Below are 14270 nucleotides of genomic sequence, written 5' to 3'. Positions count from 1 at the left end.
TTTACCCAGATTGTACAAAGTGCATTGGGAGGCTCCAGCTCAATTTGGAACCAAGTCCTTAAAATTTGCCATTTTTTTTTGCTAATGAGTCAGTTTCCCATTATAATGCACATTAAATATGCAATGTTTATTATGTATTCATAAGGATGAACTACATGGGTAAAAATGAGTGCTTCCAATTTAGGAAAATCATAATTCACCAATGCTCTATTACCTGTCAGAAAGGGGATGGGGGGGGAGGGAAGTGAATTTCTTAGTTTGACAGCATGACTCCAAGCTTGATGACTGTCTAAGATAACTTGTATTTTGTGAGAGCTAGTCTCATTTTTACAGATATGAGTCAGAGTTAATACCTCCAGGTATTACACCCTTTATATGCCACATTCTTTTTGCTTTCTCTTTATCTTCCACTCATTATCCAAGGTGCTGCAGGTATCTTCTGGTGATTCTTTCATGACTTCACAATTCCAATAAAACAACCTGAAAAAACACACAGCTGTGTAAACACATGCAGCTAAACAAATGTACAATAAAATGATCTGACAATTCAAATACCATAAGCCACTTATTTACTCTCTTTCATCACCCAAGGCCTGATTTTGTAACTTTTACTCACTAATATAGCCTCATCCATTTAAGGTGCTCAGAATCAAACCTTTAACCCTTAAAGAAATTTTCAAAGTAAACCTGAGCGGAAGTGTAAACTTGCAAATGTATATCGTTTACATATGAATGCCACTGAAGTATTCACATATTAAATCTAAGAGTGTGTGATGTTAGTCACTAAGAGGTTACTACACAATTTGGATCAATGAAATAGCCCATTTTAACTCAATGGTAGTACAGAAGTATTCTCATACAAGTTACAACTGAACCACTTGCCCCAGTTAATGGCTTAAAAAACTTAATTCTAAAATGAAATTTAGTTAAATGTTTTTAAACTGAAAAGAACTGCAGAACAGTCTAATATATTTGAGCTTTAATTCTACCCAAGTAATCAAATAAAAAAAATCATTGCAAAAAATAAGACTGCATCACTTGATTTCTCAGTGCAGATGTGGTATCCTAGTTTGCATGTTCTTCTGCATGATCTCATCTGAGCACCTACTGAACTGCCTGATTGGCACAGAAAAACTAATAAACTTGTCTCATAACATTATATTGTATGAGTAAGCCCTATTGTTCACAATGACATGAACTCCTGTTATCTCCCCAAAATGAAGACTTATAAGTATTTCAAGAGAGAATTAACTCTCTAGAAAGCAAGTTTTATTAAGGTGAAGCTGAATAGGAAAGATTTAGTTTGAACGCTAAATATACTGTAAAAGCTATAAAAACAATAGTTCTAGAAATCAAAAAGTAAGACACTGATGAATCTCCACAGCAGTATTGATGCTGTTAGAGCTTTTATTTTGAAATAGTTTAATGCTATATCTGCTCTATCTTTCTTGCTAACTATTATTTTCAAATACAATACTTTGCCTATTGAATCAGCTGATTGTAACAGGGAATGTGCTTCAAGAGAGAAACAGTTCAAATGTATTGCATATCAAACATCCTATGCCAGTGCAACATTAAGGTTGCAGAGAGAGAGAGAAAGAATGCAAAAATTAAAATTTCCTACACCAACACCGGCTTGTCCATAATGCAAATATTTTGTGGTATATACTTAAAAGCAAAGCAATTATAATATTAAACTATGGATTTAACAAGAAAAAAAGAACAATCCCCCACCCACAAACACAACATTGAGCATTCTATAGGACCACATACATTTCTTCTATCATATGGATGTACTTAAGCAGTGCACATTCTTTGAACTGAGCTATTTTTACATATGAACATCAAGAAGTTTACACTTTCTTTCTTTAGACCCTTGTGTGATACTAGAATGGCATGGACTAGAAGGACAAGGATGCAGGCTGGACACTGTCTTGTTTAAGGTTACAGAGACTTGGGAGTAAACCTTCAGTTGGGATAAGGGAGCTAGATGCTGGTTTTGGGACTTGTTCCTCAGCCATGAAGAAGGTCCAAGGAATAGCCTGTAATCTTGCTCTGAAGAAACCCATCTTACATTTTCCCCACCCTGGAGGTCCCTTATGGGGATGTAAGCCTTGAGAACACATGATATTTTAAATAAATACAAGTTTGGTGGACAATAAGGGGCTTAAGGATTGGTCAGGGAAGGTCCTGGTTAAAAGACAAAAGTCAGGCTAAATCCAACTGCTTCTTCACACCTCATGAGCTGCCCAACATATGCAGGGCATCTTGTCTGAAGTATGCGCCTCTTGACTTTACATTTTGCGCTGTGCATGCATGCCTTTCAATTTTTAAGTAGACATAGCTTATTTTACTACTAAATTGGGAGGTCTTACGAGCACCAGTGAACACAGAGAAAGGACACAAAGGAACAGAGAGATTAGATACACAGGCAGGAAATAAATGTAAAAGCTTGGAAAAAATTATACTAATTTATCTGCTGAAGAACAACCCATGGATATTCAAATTGGAGGGAGAAGCCTAGAATTTAGGTGTCTGGTATCTTCAGCAGTGCTCTCTGAGATGAACGTCCCTGCCTTTGGAACTTCCTACCTGCCACTGCCCATACAAGCCTGTAAGGTGGATGACTACAATGAAATCGATCCAGGTGTCACCATGAAGGCCATACAGAGGTTTCAGCTGACACAACATGCAGCCTCATGTCTCTTTCAGAGTTACATGTCAATAAGAGCATATTACATGTCATGCTATGCTCTACACCAATCTACCACCCAATATCAGATCTTTTTCAAGATCCTGGTCTTCCTTTATGAGTCCCTCAATGAGAAATAAATTGGAACCTACATATATAATCTATTGACACTGCAATGATGGACAAATACACTTCAACTGATGGAGCCTAAGATGAGCTTCATGGAAGTTAGAAGCAGAGCCTTGCACTATAAAATTCTCTTCCACCACAGATCAGATTGAACTCATATCTTGTCACTTTCAGAGTTCAGTATCTTCTCTCTTCTTTTCAGAGACCTTTCCTTCCTATACTGTCACAGTAAAATTGCCCCATGGGAATATCCCAGTCACAGTCACAGTCCCAGTCCCATGGGTAAGCCGCAGCATTGTATATTGCTAATACTTTCATATGCATTGGAAAGGATCTTGGGAAGGGCTGAAGGTGTGAGTGTGGAGTGAAAGATTCCTTTGCAGGTTGCGAGATGCTGAAGGGGGAGGAAGGAAGAATGGAACGGGTTAACTCAACGATTCAGCTAGGCTTGAAGATAAGGGGTGAAACTGCCACTCAAGGCCAATGCACACACAAACAAGCTCTCTGCTGCTAAACAGCCAAAAGCCTGTGGGAAAGGAGAACTGAACCAGACAGACCTAAAAGGGGGGGTGCAAAACTAGCGAAGGTCAGAGAATGGGGACATAACAGTCTTGCGACCCTGAAGCCGATGTGTTTTGGGGAGACCGAGGAAGCCTCGGAAGGCCGGTTTGGACTGGTACAGAGAGCATGGGGGATAAAGGACCCTGGACAAAACGCCCCCAGAAGAACCCAGGACTTAAAACCCTCCCAAGAGCTAAAGCAAGTTGGAGATCAACAGCGGACCCTGGACAGCCTGTGCACAGGACAGAACTCTCGTCCACCCTTCCCCCTCTTCTTCTTAAGTTACATCCTGACTTGGCCAGCCTCGGGTGGTGCGTATGTGAGTATGAAAGTGGGTTAGGGCTAGGGCACTAACACTTTCTTTCTTCCTCAGAGTGATGTGGGAGCATTCCCAGCACTCACCGCTGTTATTTTATTAATAAAACTTTACATTAAGTCACTTGGTGTGCTCCTTCATCTCCTCCCTTAACAATCCTGCGGCCTCAGCCTGATCAGCTGATGCCTCAGGCAGACTGGTAACATAAATCTGTCACAATACCACCAATACAGGATGCTACCAAAGAGCATGAAGACACTTCTCTCCCCCACAGAGTTCATTCACTATGCAATATTATATGCTATAACTTAGGGAGCAGCAGAGAATATAGTCAAACAACTAAAATATAGTCAAACAACTTGCCTAGCGTCAGACAACACGAGACCTATCTTTTAATCTCCATATATGGCAATCAGAAACCATGGTGATAGGCACATTGGAAATACAGGGACAGGATAGACTAGCTAGAGTTTGGCAAAGCGCAGGTCGCACTGCAAGACTTTTTTGTGCAGTCACGATTTAGCGGAACATTATTTTATTTTATCTTTTCTATTTTATTTTTGTTTGCTTTGTTCTGATTACTTGGATGTCTTAGGCCAGGTCAGTTTTTATGAAGTGCAAGACTAAGTTAGTTTTTAGCTCTGTATATTATTACTGTACAGTGTACTTTTGTTATAAATTCTGCATTAGACAATGAAATAAATGAATATTTTCAGTTAGAATTAACTTTGTATAATAACAAAAAATCATCAAAATTTAAAATACTGAGCCACATTGAAGCAGGTGGGATAAATATTAAGGAGAACTGCTATCTCTCACCCTGCTAATAGAAGTAATTTGCTTGTTCATGCTGCTATTTAATGTAACCATATTGGACCCATTATTAGGAAATTATAGCCAATATACATTTGAAAATATATTTGAAATTATTTTTAAGTAACTCTGTTTTATTGGTTTTGCAATGTATTGTGTCAGCTAACACTGATTAATACCATGATATTTAAAAGCATCTAGTGTTGATCAGATCAGCCATTTCCTGTTATACATGGCTTGAAAATATGATAAACAGTGAGAGTAATTTGCATAACTGCCTGTGTAGAAAATTTTCAAATATTTTTAGCTAGTACAGTAAGGAGGCATAAAATGCTTGTTTCAGCCAAGAATATCTTTTTAGACTAAGGCTTCTTTCTGTCAAGCCTTTTGACCTTGAGAAGTGTTCAAGGCTGAAGGATTTGCGAACAGCAACAGCAGAATTTTAATATCATAAAAATAGGAGCATATGTATGATTTTAACACATAGGCCACATGGAATTAACATGTCAGTTTTTTTCAGGTATAAGTATTGCATACAACATACCGCAGTGAAGGCCCTAAACAGAAAACACTGAACTGTGCTACTCAGCTTGGCAAACATGGGCTTCTGATCCTGCAATTTACTGCACCCATGTGGAGCACCACTGAAGCCAGTGACTCCACCTGTACTGAATTGCAGGAACAGGGCCTTGGTTTTTGTCTAGAAGTTCTCACACACAGTGGCACATAACATTATAATTTCATTCTTTGCCTAGTCACGTGCATATGTCTGTGCATGTATATGTTAGGGAATGCTAGTGGAAAGTGAGCTTAGTGTAATATATTACAACAGTATTGTATGCATTTCCACTATATTAAGTGTAATGATAAATTATCAAAAATTATTTATTGTAGCCATTGCACATTAATATCAATATATAATTAATAAAAATAAGCAGCTGACATGAACATTTTCGTACAAATCTTTTGTTAGCCACATTGGTGTGGTGGCAATCTTTAATTATTTTATTATGTAGAACCTATAATAAGATATGCATGATACTAGAAATTTACATTTTAAACATCTGATCTTACCAAGTGTTGATCACTGCCAAAGAAGCACTCAGCATATCCCTAGTATCAAGCCTTCAGGCAGGCAGTAAAAAATGATAATGGAGTCCAATGACAGATAAAGGAAAGGGGAAGAGATATAATTCAAATTGTTTAATCATGGTACACTTTTTTGGTCCTAGAGGTCTTTAATAAAAAACAAACAAACAAACAACTCAATTATAGAAATGTAGGACTGGAAAGGACCTTGATTGGTCACCTAGTGCAATCCCGCTGCACTGAGGCAGGATCAATTTTATTTAACCATTCCTAATAGGTGTTTGTCTAACCAGTTCTTAAAATCCTCTAAGGACAGAGACTCCACAACCTTCCCAGGTAATGTGTTCTAGCACTTAACTACCCTTAAAGTTTGGAAATCTTTCTTAATGTCTAACCTAAATCTCCCTTGCTGCAATTTAAGCCCATTACTTCTTCTGTCCTCAGTGGTTAACATGAACAAATTTATCACCCTCTTTATAACAATTTTTTATTTACTTGAAGACAATTGTGTGTCTCTCCCCCCGCCCCACAGTTTTCTCTTCTCCAGACTAAGCAAATCTAATTTTTTCAATCTTTCCTTGCAGGTCATGTTTTCTAGACCTTCAATCATTTTTGTTGCTCTCCTCTAGACTTTCTCCAATTTGTCCACATCTTTCCTGAAATGTGGCACCCAGAACTGGACATAACACTCCAGGTGAGACCTTATAAGTGCTGAGTAAAATGGAAGAATTACTTCTCATGATGTTGTTTTTATAATAAATGTTATATGAAAGCATAGGGCAAAGGATTCTAGGTGGACAGTTAGTAGTGCAGAGCTAGACAAAAGCAGTAAGTTCTTAGGAGAGAACTGAAGGAGGAGGGGAAAGACGGGCAGTGGCATAGCAGCATCACACTATTAAGTTAGTGAACATTTTGGTGAATCAATGTAGATTTCAATGCCAATAAGGATCAACAAGTGAAAGATGGAATTAAAGAGAATGACAGCTTCCACGGTGAAAGTGTGTCACCGACAGAATACATGGCCTCGACCTAGTTTCTGAGATCCCTACTTTTCTCACCAACTCAAGTCTTCTACTAAGTCAACATCACAAAAATGACTCCTCCTCCTGACTAGCAACTTTTTTTTTTAATATCTTGTCAAAATTCTCCATATACTCGCTCCATCCTAAAGTAATGACTCTCAGACATCAGGGCCACCCATTCTAATATGTATATTCTCTGTGTAACCTTCTTAGTAATTTCAAGAGTTAGGGAGTTGCTCTTTTGTTTATGTTGTCCTATCTATCTTGAATACTCTTCCACTCTCTCCACACCAAGTCACTGCCTCTCCTTATACTGTGCTTTAAACCATTCTTTTTAGCTTTGTTTTGAAGTTAACTCAGGGAAATATGTTAAAAGATATTTCATGTAAACACTATATAAAAACACTGTACTGGTATTTGTGTTATCACTTTTTTAAAAAAAGCTTCCTCCAATTATTGCTTAATATGCTTTAGTTTTTAATAATCCATGTTCTTACTTTTTTGTAATTCTGCATTTTAGGATCTACCAAACCTATCCCTCTCCATGCTATGTAGTCAATGCTTCCAAGTAAAACATTATCAGTTCTTTTTAAACCCATGGTAAAATGGGAAAATTTAGTGAAAAACAAAAAGTACCGGTAATTTAGAAACTAAAAAACAAGTCTAAACTTGTGCTTTATCACAAAACTACAAACATAACATTTATTTCACTGAGTTCAACTAATAAGAACTAAGCTCAGCTAATTAAATTTTGGTGACCTAATATATCCAAACTAGTCTATATAATTCAAAAAACTAATAATTCCATGAATGTCCAAAGCATCTACTGCACAGCCAGAGAAAGGATACTTATACGACTTGATGGATGTTTGCTGACTTCTGTATGTGTGCAGGAAATAGGGCTTGCTTTTTCTTGGAGAAGGGCCCCAGACTATAGACTTAACTTTTGCAAGAACTAAGAGCATCCACAAAACTCCCACTTCATGATCCAAAGACAAACCTCACTTTTTAAAAACTTTGCTTTCCCTTATAGAATTACTTATTAGCCTTCTTTATAACTAAAAACAAACACCACATGCACTTTTCCTTCCGGTAGGGAGAAGTTGAGAGAAAAACTTTCCTTGCCTGAAAGTCAGTTTATTTATTTTTAATGTTGGAATAATTTTAGATAACACAGTGATGAGTGTCACATAAGAACACAGAACAAACAAACAAACAAACTACATGCTAACAAAAGAGGAAATGCCATTACAAAGCATAGCTCTGGGGATGGAAGCACATCATCAATTTTTAGCTTTCCAAAGTAAAGATCTTGATGTTCAGGCTATGCAAAGTTAAAATGAGACCTCATTTGGCTATTACTTACTAATTATTAATCTCTGTTTAAGTATTTAAAAGCAATTAATTAGGATTCTCAACTGTCATCTAATTAGACAACAATGCTTGTTGATTTAATTTCTGGAGTGTTTTTAATTTTTAAAACTCAGCATTCTGCTGACTAATGAGATTAATTTTGAACATTTTGTGAAGTGTTATTTTCACTTAAGCAATTAACTTAATCACAACAAATGTGAGGATAAAGGTTTCCTCTCTCTGCTGTTCTTACTTTGTTGTACTGAATTCTAGGAGTAAAGTATTGCTGCACATATGACGACATAATACATTACTTTCTATTTTGAGAGAGAGCCCCCTGCAAACCTGCCCATAAATGGGGAAAACAAAGGATAGACTGTGGCAATCTTAAAATTGAGCTACGATGAATTGAAATGATACAGTTTTAAACTGCACCAGCTTGGGGTGGGGTTTGAACTACTGCTGCTTACTTTGTTATGATACTGGACTCAACTGTACCAGTGTGAGCTCTGCTTTGTGCTGGTGCAGTATTTCCGCACTGCGGGGAGTGGAGGGCTGGGGGAGGCAAGGGGCAATGGTGTAACTTCACTGGCCTAGTTGCACAGGCATGAATTTCCTTAGAGCAGACAGACTGATTTAACCATTCTGTAAAATGCAATAATGACATCCTTCTTCAGAAGGGTCTTATGTTTAATTCACTCATGTTTATAAAGAATTCCAAGATGCTTGAATGAAAGGTGCTATAGAAGTGCAAAATACTATATAATACATTTTTTCCAATATACGTGGAATTCATGTCTTTAAATCAAGATTTGGATGTCTTCCAAAAATTGTGATGTTGTTAACCAGAAGTTATGGACTTGATGCAGGAATTAGTGGTGAAATTCTGTGGTCTGTGTTTATAGAATCATAGAAATGTAGAGCTGGAAGAGACCTCAAAAGGTCATGTAGTGTAGTCCATTCCCCTGTGCTGTGGAAGGACCAAGTACACCTAGACCATCCCTGACAGATGTTTGTCTGACCTATTCTTAAAAACCTCCGATGATGGAGATTCCACAACCTCCCAGCAGTTACCTATCCTTAAAATTAAAAAACTTTTCGTAAAACCCCTTCTAAAATTCTCTTGCTGCCTGTTAAGCAGATTATTTCTTGTCCTACTTTCAGTGGACCTAGAGAACGACTCATCACCATCCTCTTAATAACAGCCCTTAACTTATCAGGTCTCTACCGTTCCCAGCCTTCTTTTCTCAAGACGAAGTATGTCAAAAATTTTTTTAAACATTTCCTCTTGTTGCTCTCCTCTGGTCTCTCTCCAATTTGTCCACATCTTTCTTGAAGAGTAGCGCCCAAAGCTGGACGTAGTACCCCAGCTGAAGTGCCAAGGGGGACAATTACCTCCCATGTCTTACATGACACTCCTAATGATATACTGCAGAATCATATTAGCCATTTTCACAACTGCACCACATTGACTCTCATTCAATTATGATCCGCTGTAACATGGGTTCTCAAACTTCATTGCACCACGACACCCTTTGGGCAACGAAAATTACTGTATGACCCCAGAAGGGGAGAACCAAAGCTTGAGTCCGCCTGAGCCCCACTGCTCCGGGGGGGGGGGGAGGGTGGGCAGGTAAGGGCACAGCTGAAGTCCAAGGGCTTCAGCCCCAGGCAGGGGGCCTGTAACCTGAGCCCCTCCACCCAGGACCGAAGCCCTTGGGCTTTGGATACAGCCCTAGGCGCTGGGGCTCGGGCTCCAGGCCTGGGCCCCAGCAAGTCTAAGTCAGCCCTGGCGACCCTATTAAAATGGGGTCACAACCCACTTTGGGGTCCTGACTCAGAGTTTGAGAACCTCTGCACTATAATATAACCCCAGATCATTTTTGTCAGTACTACTGCCTAGTCAAATATTCCATATTTTGTATTTGTGCATTTGACTTTTCCTAAAGTGTACTTGTGAGAGAGTGTTGAGCAACAGCAGCTGTACCACCACTCTCATCACTGTGTCACCAATTACATCGCCACAGAGTAAACGTAAGAGGCAAAGTTGTGCCTAATTGACAGACTGGGAATGGGCTGGAGAGAGCTCCAAGGCTAGTTAACCTATTAGCCCAGACAGTAGAAAGGCACAGGAAGGAAATGGGGGGTGGGGGAAGACTGGCAGGCTTTTGAGAGTCAGAGCCAGGAGATATCTCTGAAAGGAAAGATACCTTCTGTCTCCCCTCTCCAAGGCTGTGCGCGCTAAGCAATTGTATGCTATTGTACATACAATTCTGCACAATTTGTAAGGATGGTGGGGAGAACATTGTAAATAAATTGCACAAGGTGTTTGACCAGAAAAATGTTTCTGAGTGGTTTGTGGTTAGAAAAGAGAAAGGAGTTGGACGACACCCTGTCATAGTGTTACTTTGCACTTTTCTTTATGGAATTTCATCTTGTTGATATCAGACCAATTCTCCAATATATCAAGGTCATTTACTCTCCAAAGTGCTTGCAACCCCCCCACAGCTTAGTATCATCTGCCAATATTATAAGCATAATCTCCACTCCATTATGAAAGTCACTAATGAAAATATACCATGGTTCTAGACCTAAGATAGATCCCTAGATATATCCTCCCAGCTTGAAAGCAAACCACTGATAATTACAATTTGAGAGTGGTTTTTCAACCAATTGTACACCCACTTTACAGTAATTTAATCTAGACCATATTTCTCAAGTTTGCTTACGAGAATGTCATATGAGACGGTGTCAAAAGCTAAATCTCGTCTACTACTTCCCAGCACACAGTAGGCCAGTATCCCTGTTGAAAAAGGAAATTAGACTGGTTTGGCATGTTTTATTCTTGAGAAATTCATGTTGGTTATTAGTAATTTATCACTGGGTTATCCCCTAGGTACAAATTTATTGTTTGATAATTAACAATTTGTTCCAGTATCTTTCCAGGTAGGCTGACTGATCTATAATTTCCAGTGTCTTCTTTGTTCCCTTTTTTAAAGACAGGTACTATATGTCTGCCCTTCTCCAGTCTTCAGGGACTGCATCTGTCCTCCAGGAGTTCTTTAATTTAAGACAATTGCTAATGGTTCACAGATTGTTTCAGCTAATTTCTTACATACCCTAGGATGAATTTTGTCAAGCCCTGCTGACTTGATTACATTTAATTTATCTAAATATCTTTTAAATTGTTTCTTTCCTACTCTGGCTTGTGTTCCTTCCCTGTTATTGCTAATAATAGTTGTGTTAAGTATCTGGTCACAATTAACTTTCAGTGAAGACTGAAGCAAAATAAGCATTTAACACCTCAGCCTTTTTAGTGTTATCTGTTATTGGCTCTCCTTTCCTGTTAAGTGGTGTACCTATACTTTCTTTCATTTTTCTCTTGCTCCAAATGTATTTGGGGAACCTCTTTGGATTGTCTTTTATGCCCCTTATTAGGAACAACTCTTTTGTGACTTAGCCTTTCGATTTTGTCCCTACATGGTTGTGCTATTCTTTTGTACTCATCCTTAATAATTATTTCCATGTTTTCACATTCTGGCCTCTTCCTTTTCCTCCTATGTTTCCTTTGCATTGGGATAGTCTGCTGTCATAGTGTGTTATGCAGGTGGTCAGTCTACATGACTACAAAAGTCCCTTCTGGCCTTAAAATACATGAATCAATGAAAGCATAAAGTTTTTATATTGTTTCAATGTTGGCTGGGGAAAAAAAGAAAAAAAACTTTAAAAAAATGTCATTGATAATGTGAAGGGTACATTACCTATCAATTTCTTTGAATACTACTATTGATACTGAACATATGATACTATAGGTACTACAGTGATAAACTAATAATACTGCCTGTTTTGAGTGGGGAGGAAGAGTTGATGAATCTTTACATGGAAGTACAAGGAAGTTAATGGTGTAGGCCAAGCCTTGTGCCAGATCTTCCTACCAATGCTCACTGCGTCGGAGGAGAAATAGTCTCCACAGAACTGTGGTGTCCCTCCAACCATGCAGTAGCCAGGATGGTGCACTGGCCGGCATACACTGTGCCAGGTATAGATCACCCTTGAGTGTTTCTGCCTGTGGAGCAGTGAGGGAGTTTGTGACTCTCTAATGCCCTTTATTCAGGGCAATTTATTTTTCATAATCTAGCACTATAGTTGGTGAACAACAATTAACTTAATTTTAAAGAAAGAGTAAACTATGGTATCACCACATATTGCCAAACTGAATTTAAAAATATAATGAAGCAAGAGGTTGTATCTGAACAATCCATGACAAAGACTGAACCATTGGAAAATTCACTGTAAATGTAGAATGATTGTGTCTGTAAAATATTCGCCTGTACCAACACTATTTCAGAACTATCAGGAAAGAACGAGGTTCCCATCATGCAACAGGCGTACACTGATAAACTAAATAAGGATGGTAGAGCTGGTGTAGTATTAGTTTGTGAAGTCGTCACCAATCAGGGACAGGTTTATTTCAGTTCATGCAGGATCTGAACTGATAGGCAAAGGGCCTGTGTGCCAGTTTTACACTTCCAGTCTCAGATCCTCTAACCCAAAGGGCTGTTGTAGCAGCTATTTAAGAATGTAGCAGCTGGAGGGCAGCAGTATTCTGCCCATGTCTCATTCACCTATTAGGGACTGCTGAGGTGGGGTTTAGCTTAGGGCCAGCTATGCAGACTCTCTTTATAGTACAAGACTTGGTACTGTATGACATTTTGATTAAAAAACTACAACAATATAAAATTAAGATGGCATACATTAAATGGATTAAAAGCTGGCTAATGGATAGGTTTCAAAATGTAGCTGTAAATGGTGAATCATAACTCAACTGGGTGTGTTTTAATGGGGTCCCGCAGGGATCAGTTCTTGGTCTTACGCTACTTAACATTTTTATCAATGACCAGGAAGAAAACATAAAACCTTCACTGATAAAGTTTGCAGATGACACAAAAAATCAGGGGAATGGTAAATAATGAAGAGGACAAGCCACTGATACAGAGCAATGCAGATTGCTTGGTAAGCTGGGTGCAAGAAAACAATATGTAGTTCAGGGATCGGCAACCTTTGGCCCGCGGCCTGCCAGGGTAAGCCTCCTGGTGGGCCTGGCCGATTTGTTTACCTGCTGAGTCCGCAGGTTCAGATGATCGCAGCTCCCGCGGCCGCAGTTCGCTGCTCCAGGCCAATGGGGGCTGCGGGAAGTGGCGGCCAGTACATCCCTCGGCCCAAACCGCTTCCCGCAGCCCCCATTGGCCTGGAACTGCGAACCGCAGCCAGTGGAAGCTGCGATCGGCTGAACCTGTGGACGCAGCAGGTAAACAAACTGGCTTGGCTCGCCAGGGGGCTTACCCTCGCAGGCCACATACCAAAGGTTGCCGATCCTTGATGTAGTTTAACATGGTTAAATGTAAATATATACTTCTAGGAACAAAGAATGTAGACTATACATTCAGGATGGGGGACTCTATCCTGGGAAACAGTGATTCTGAAAAGGATTTGGGAATCATGGTGGATATTGCTGAATCTGATACTATGATCAAAAAGGCTAATGTGATCCTTGGATGCAAAAGCAGGAGTACAGAAGTTACTTTTCCTCTGTATGAGGCACTGGGGCAACCAGTGCTGGAATGCTGCGTCCAGTTCTTGTGTCTGCAATTCAAGACAGATGTTGATAAAATGGAGAGGGTTCAGAGAATAGCCATAAGAACGATTAAAAGTTTAGAAGCTTTATATAGTGATAAACTCAAAGAGCTCAATCTATTAAGTTTAACAAAAAGAAGGTTACGGGGTGCCTTGATTACAATCTATAAGTACCTACATGGGAACAAATATTTGATAATGGGCTCTTCAATGTAGCCGATGAAGACATAAGATCCAAAGGGTTGAAGTTGAAGCAAGACAAATTCAGACTGGAAATAAGGCTCACATTTTTAAAAGTGAGGGGTAATTAACCATTGGAACACTTTACCAAGGCTTGTGTGGATTTTCCATTATCAGCCATTTTAAAATCAAGATTAGATTTTTTCCTAAAATATATATGCTCTAAGAATTTTTGTGGGGGAACTTCTATGGCCTGTGTGCTACAAGAGATCAGACCAGATGATGGGTGGAACCCTTACTGAATGGGGGACGCAACCTAGTGACAGATTGTCATAAATATAAAGGGAAGGGTAAACATCTTTAAATCCCTCCTGGCCAGAGGAAAACCCTTTCACCTATAAAGGGTTAAGAAGCTAAGATAACCTTGCTGGCACCTGACCAAAATGACCAATGAGGAGACAAGATATTTTCAAAGCTGGAG

The 14270-nt window shown here is 39.1% G+C and overlaps 1 protein-coding gene across 9 annotated transcripts in view; it reads right to left on the bottom strand.

Annotated features, from left to right (window-relative positions):
- MBD5 (methyl-CpG binding domain protein 5) overlaps positions 1–14270 on the bottom strand; it is a 246850-nt gene that overhangs the window by 87554 nt on the left and 145026 nt on the right. For 8 of the 9 annotated variants that reach the window (XR_007359130.2, XM_048869264.2, XM_048869263.2 and 5 more), the window contains one exon: positions 354–480. The gene's annotated coding sequence lies outside the window, so the exon portion shown is untranslated. Of the gene's footprint in view, positions 1–353; positions 481–5585; positions 5637–14270 lie in introns of all 9 variants that reach the window. The other variant, XM_075117824.1, reaches the window with a different exon arrangement.

Source organism: Caretta caretta, chromosome 11 (assembly GCF_965140235.1).
Source record: "Caretta caretta isolate rCarCar2 chromosome 11, rCarCar1.hap1, whole genome shotgun sequence".
NCBI classification, from domain to species: Eukaryota; Metazoa; Chordata; order Testudines; family Cheloniidae; genus Caretta; species Caretta caretta.
The sequence above is the reverse complement of the archived record's forward strand: the minus strand, read 5'-3'. Positions and strand labels throughout refer to the sequence as shown.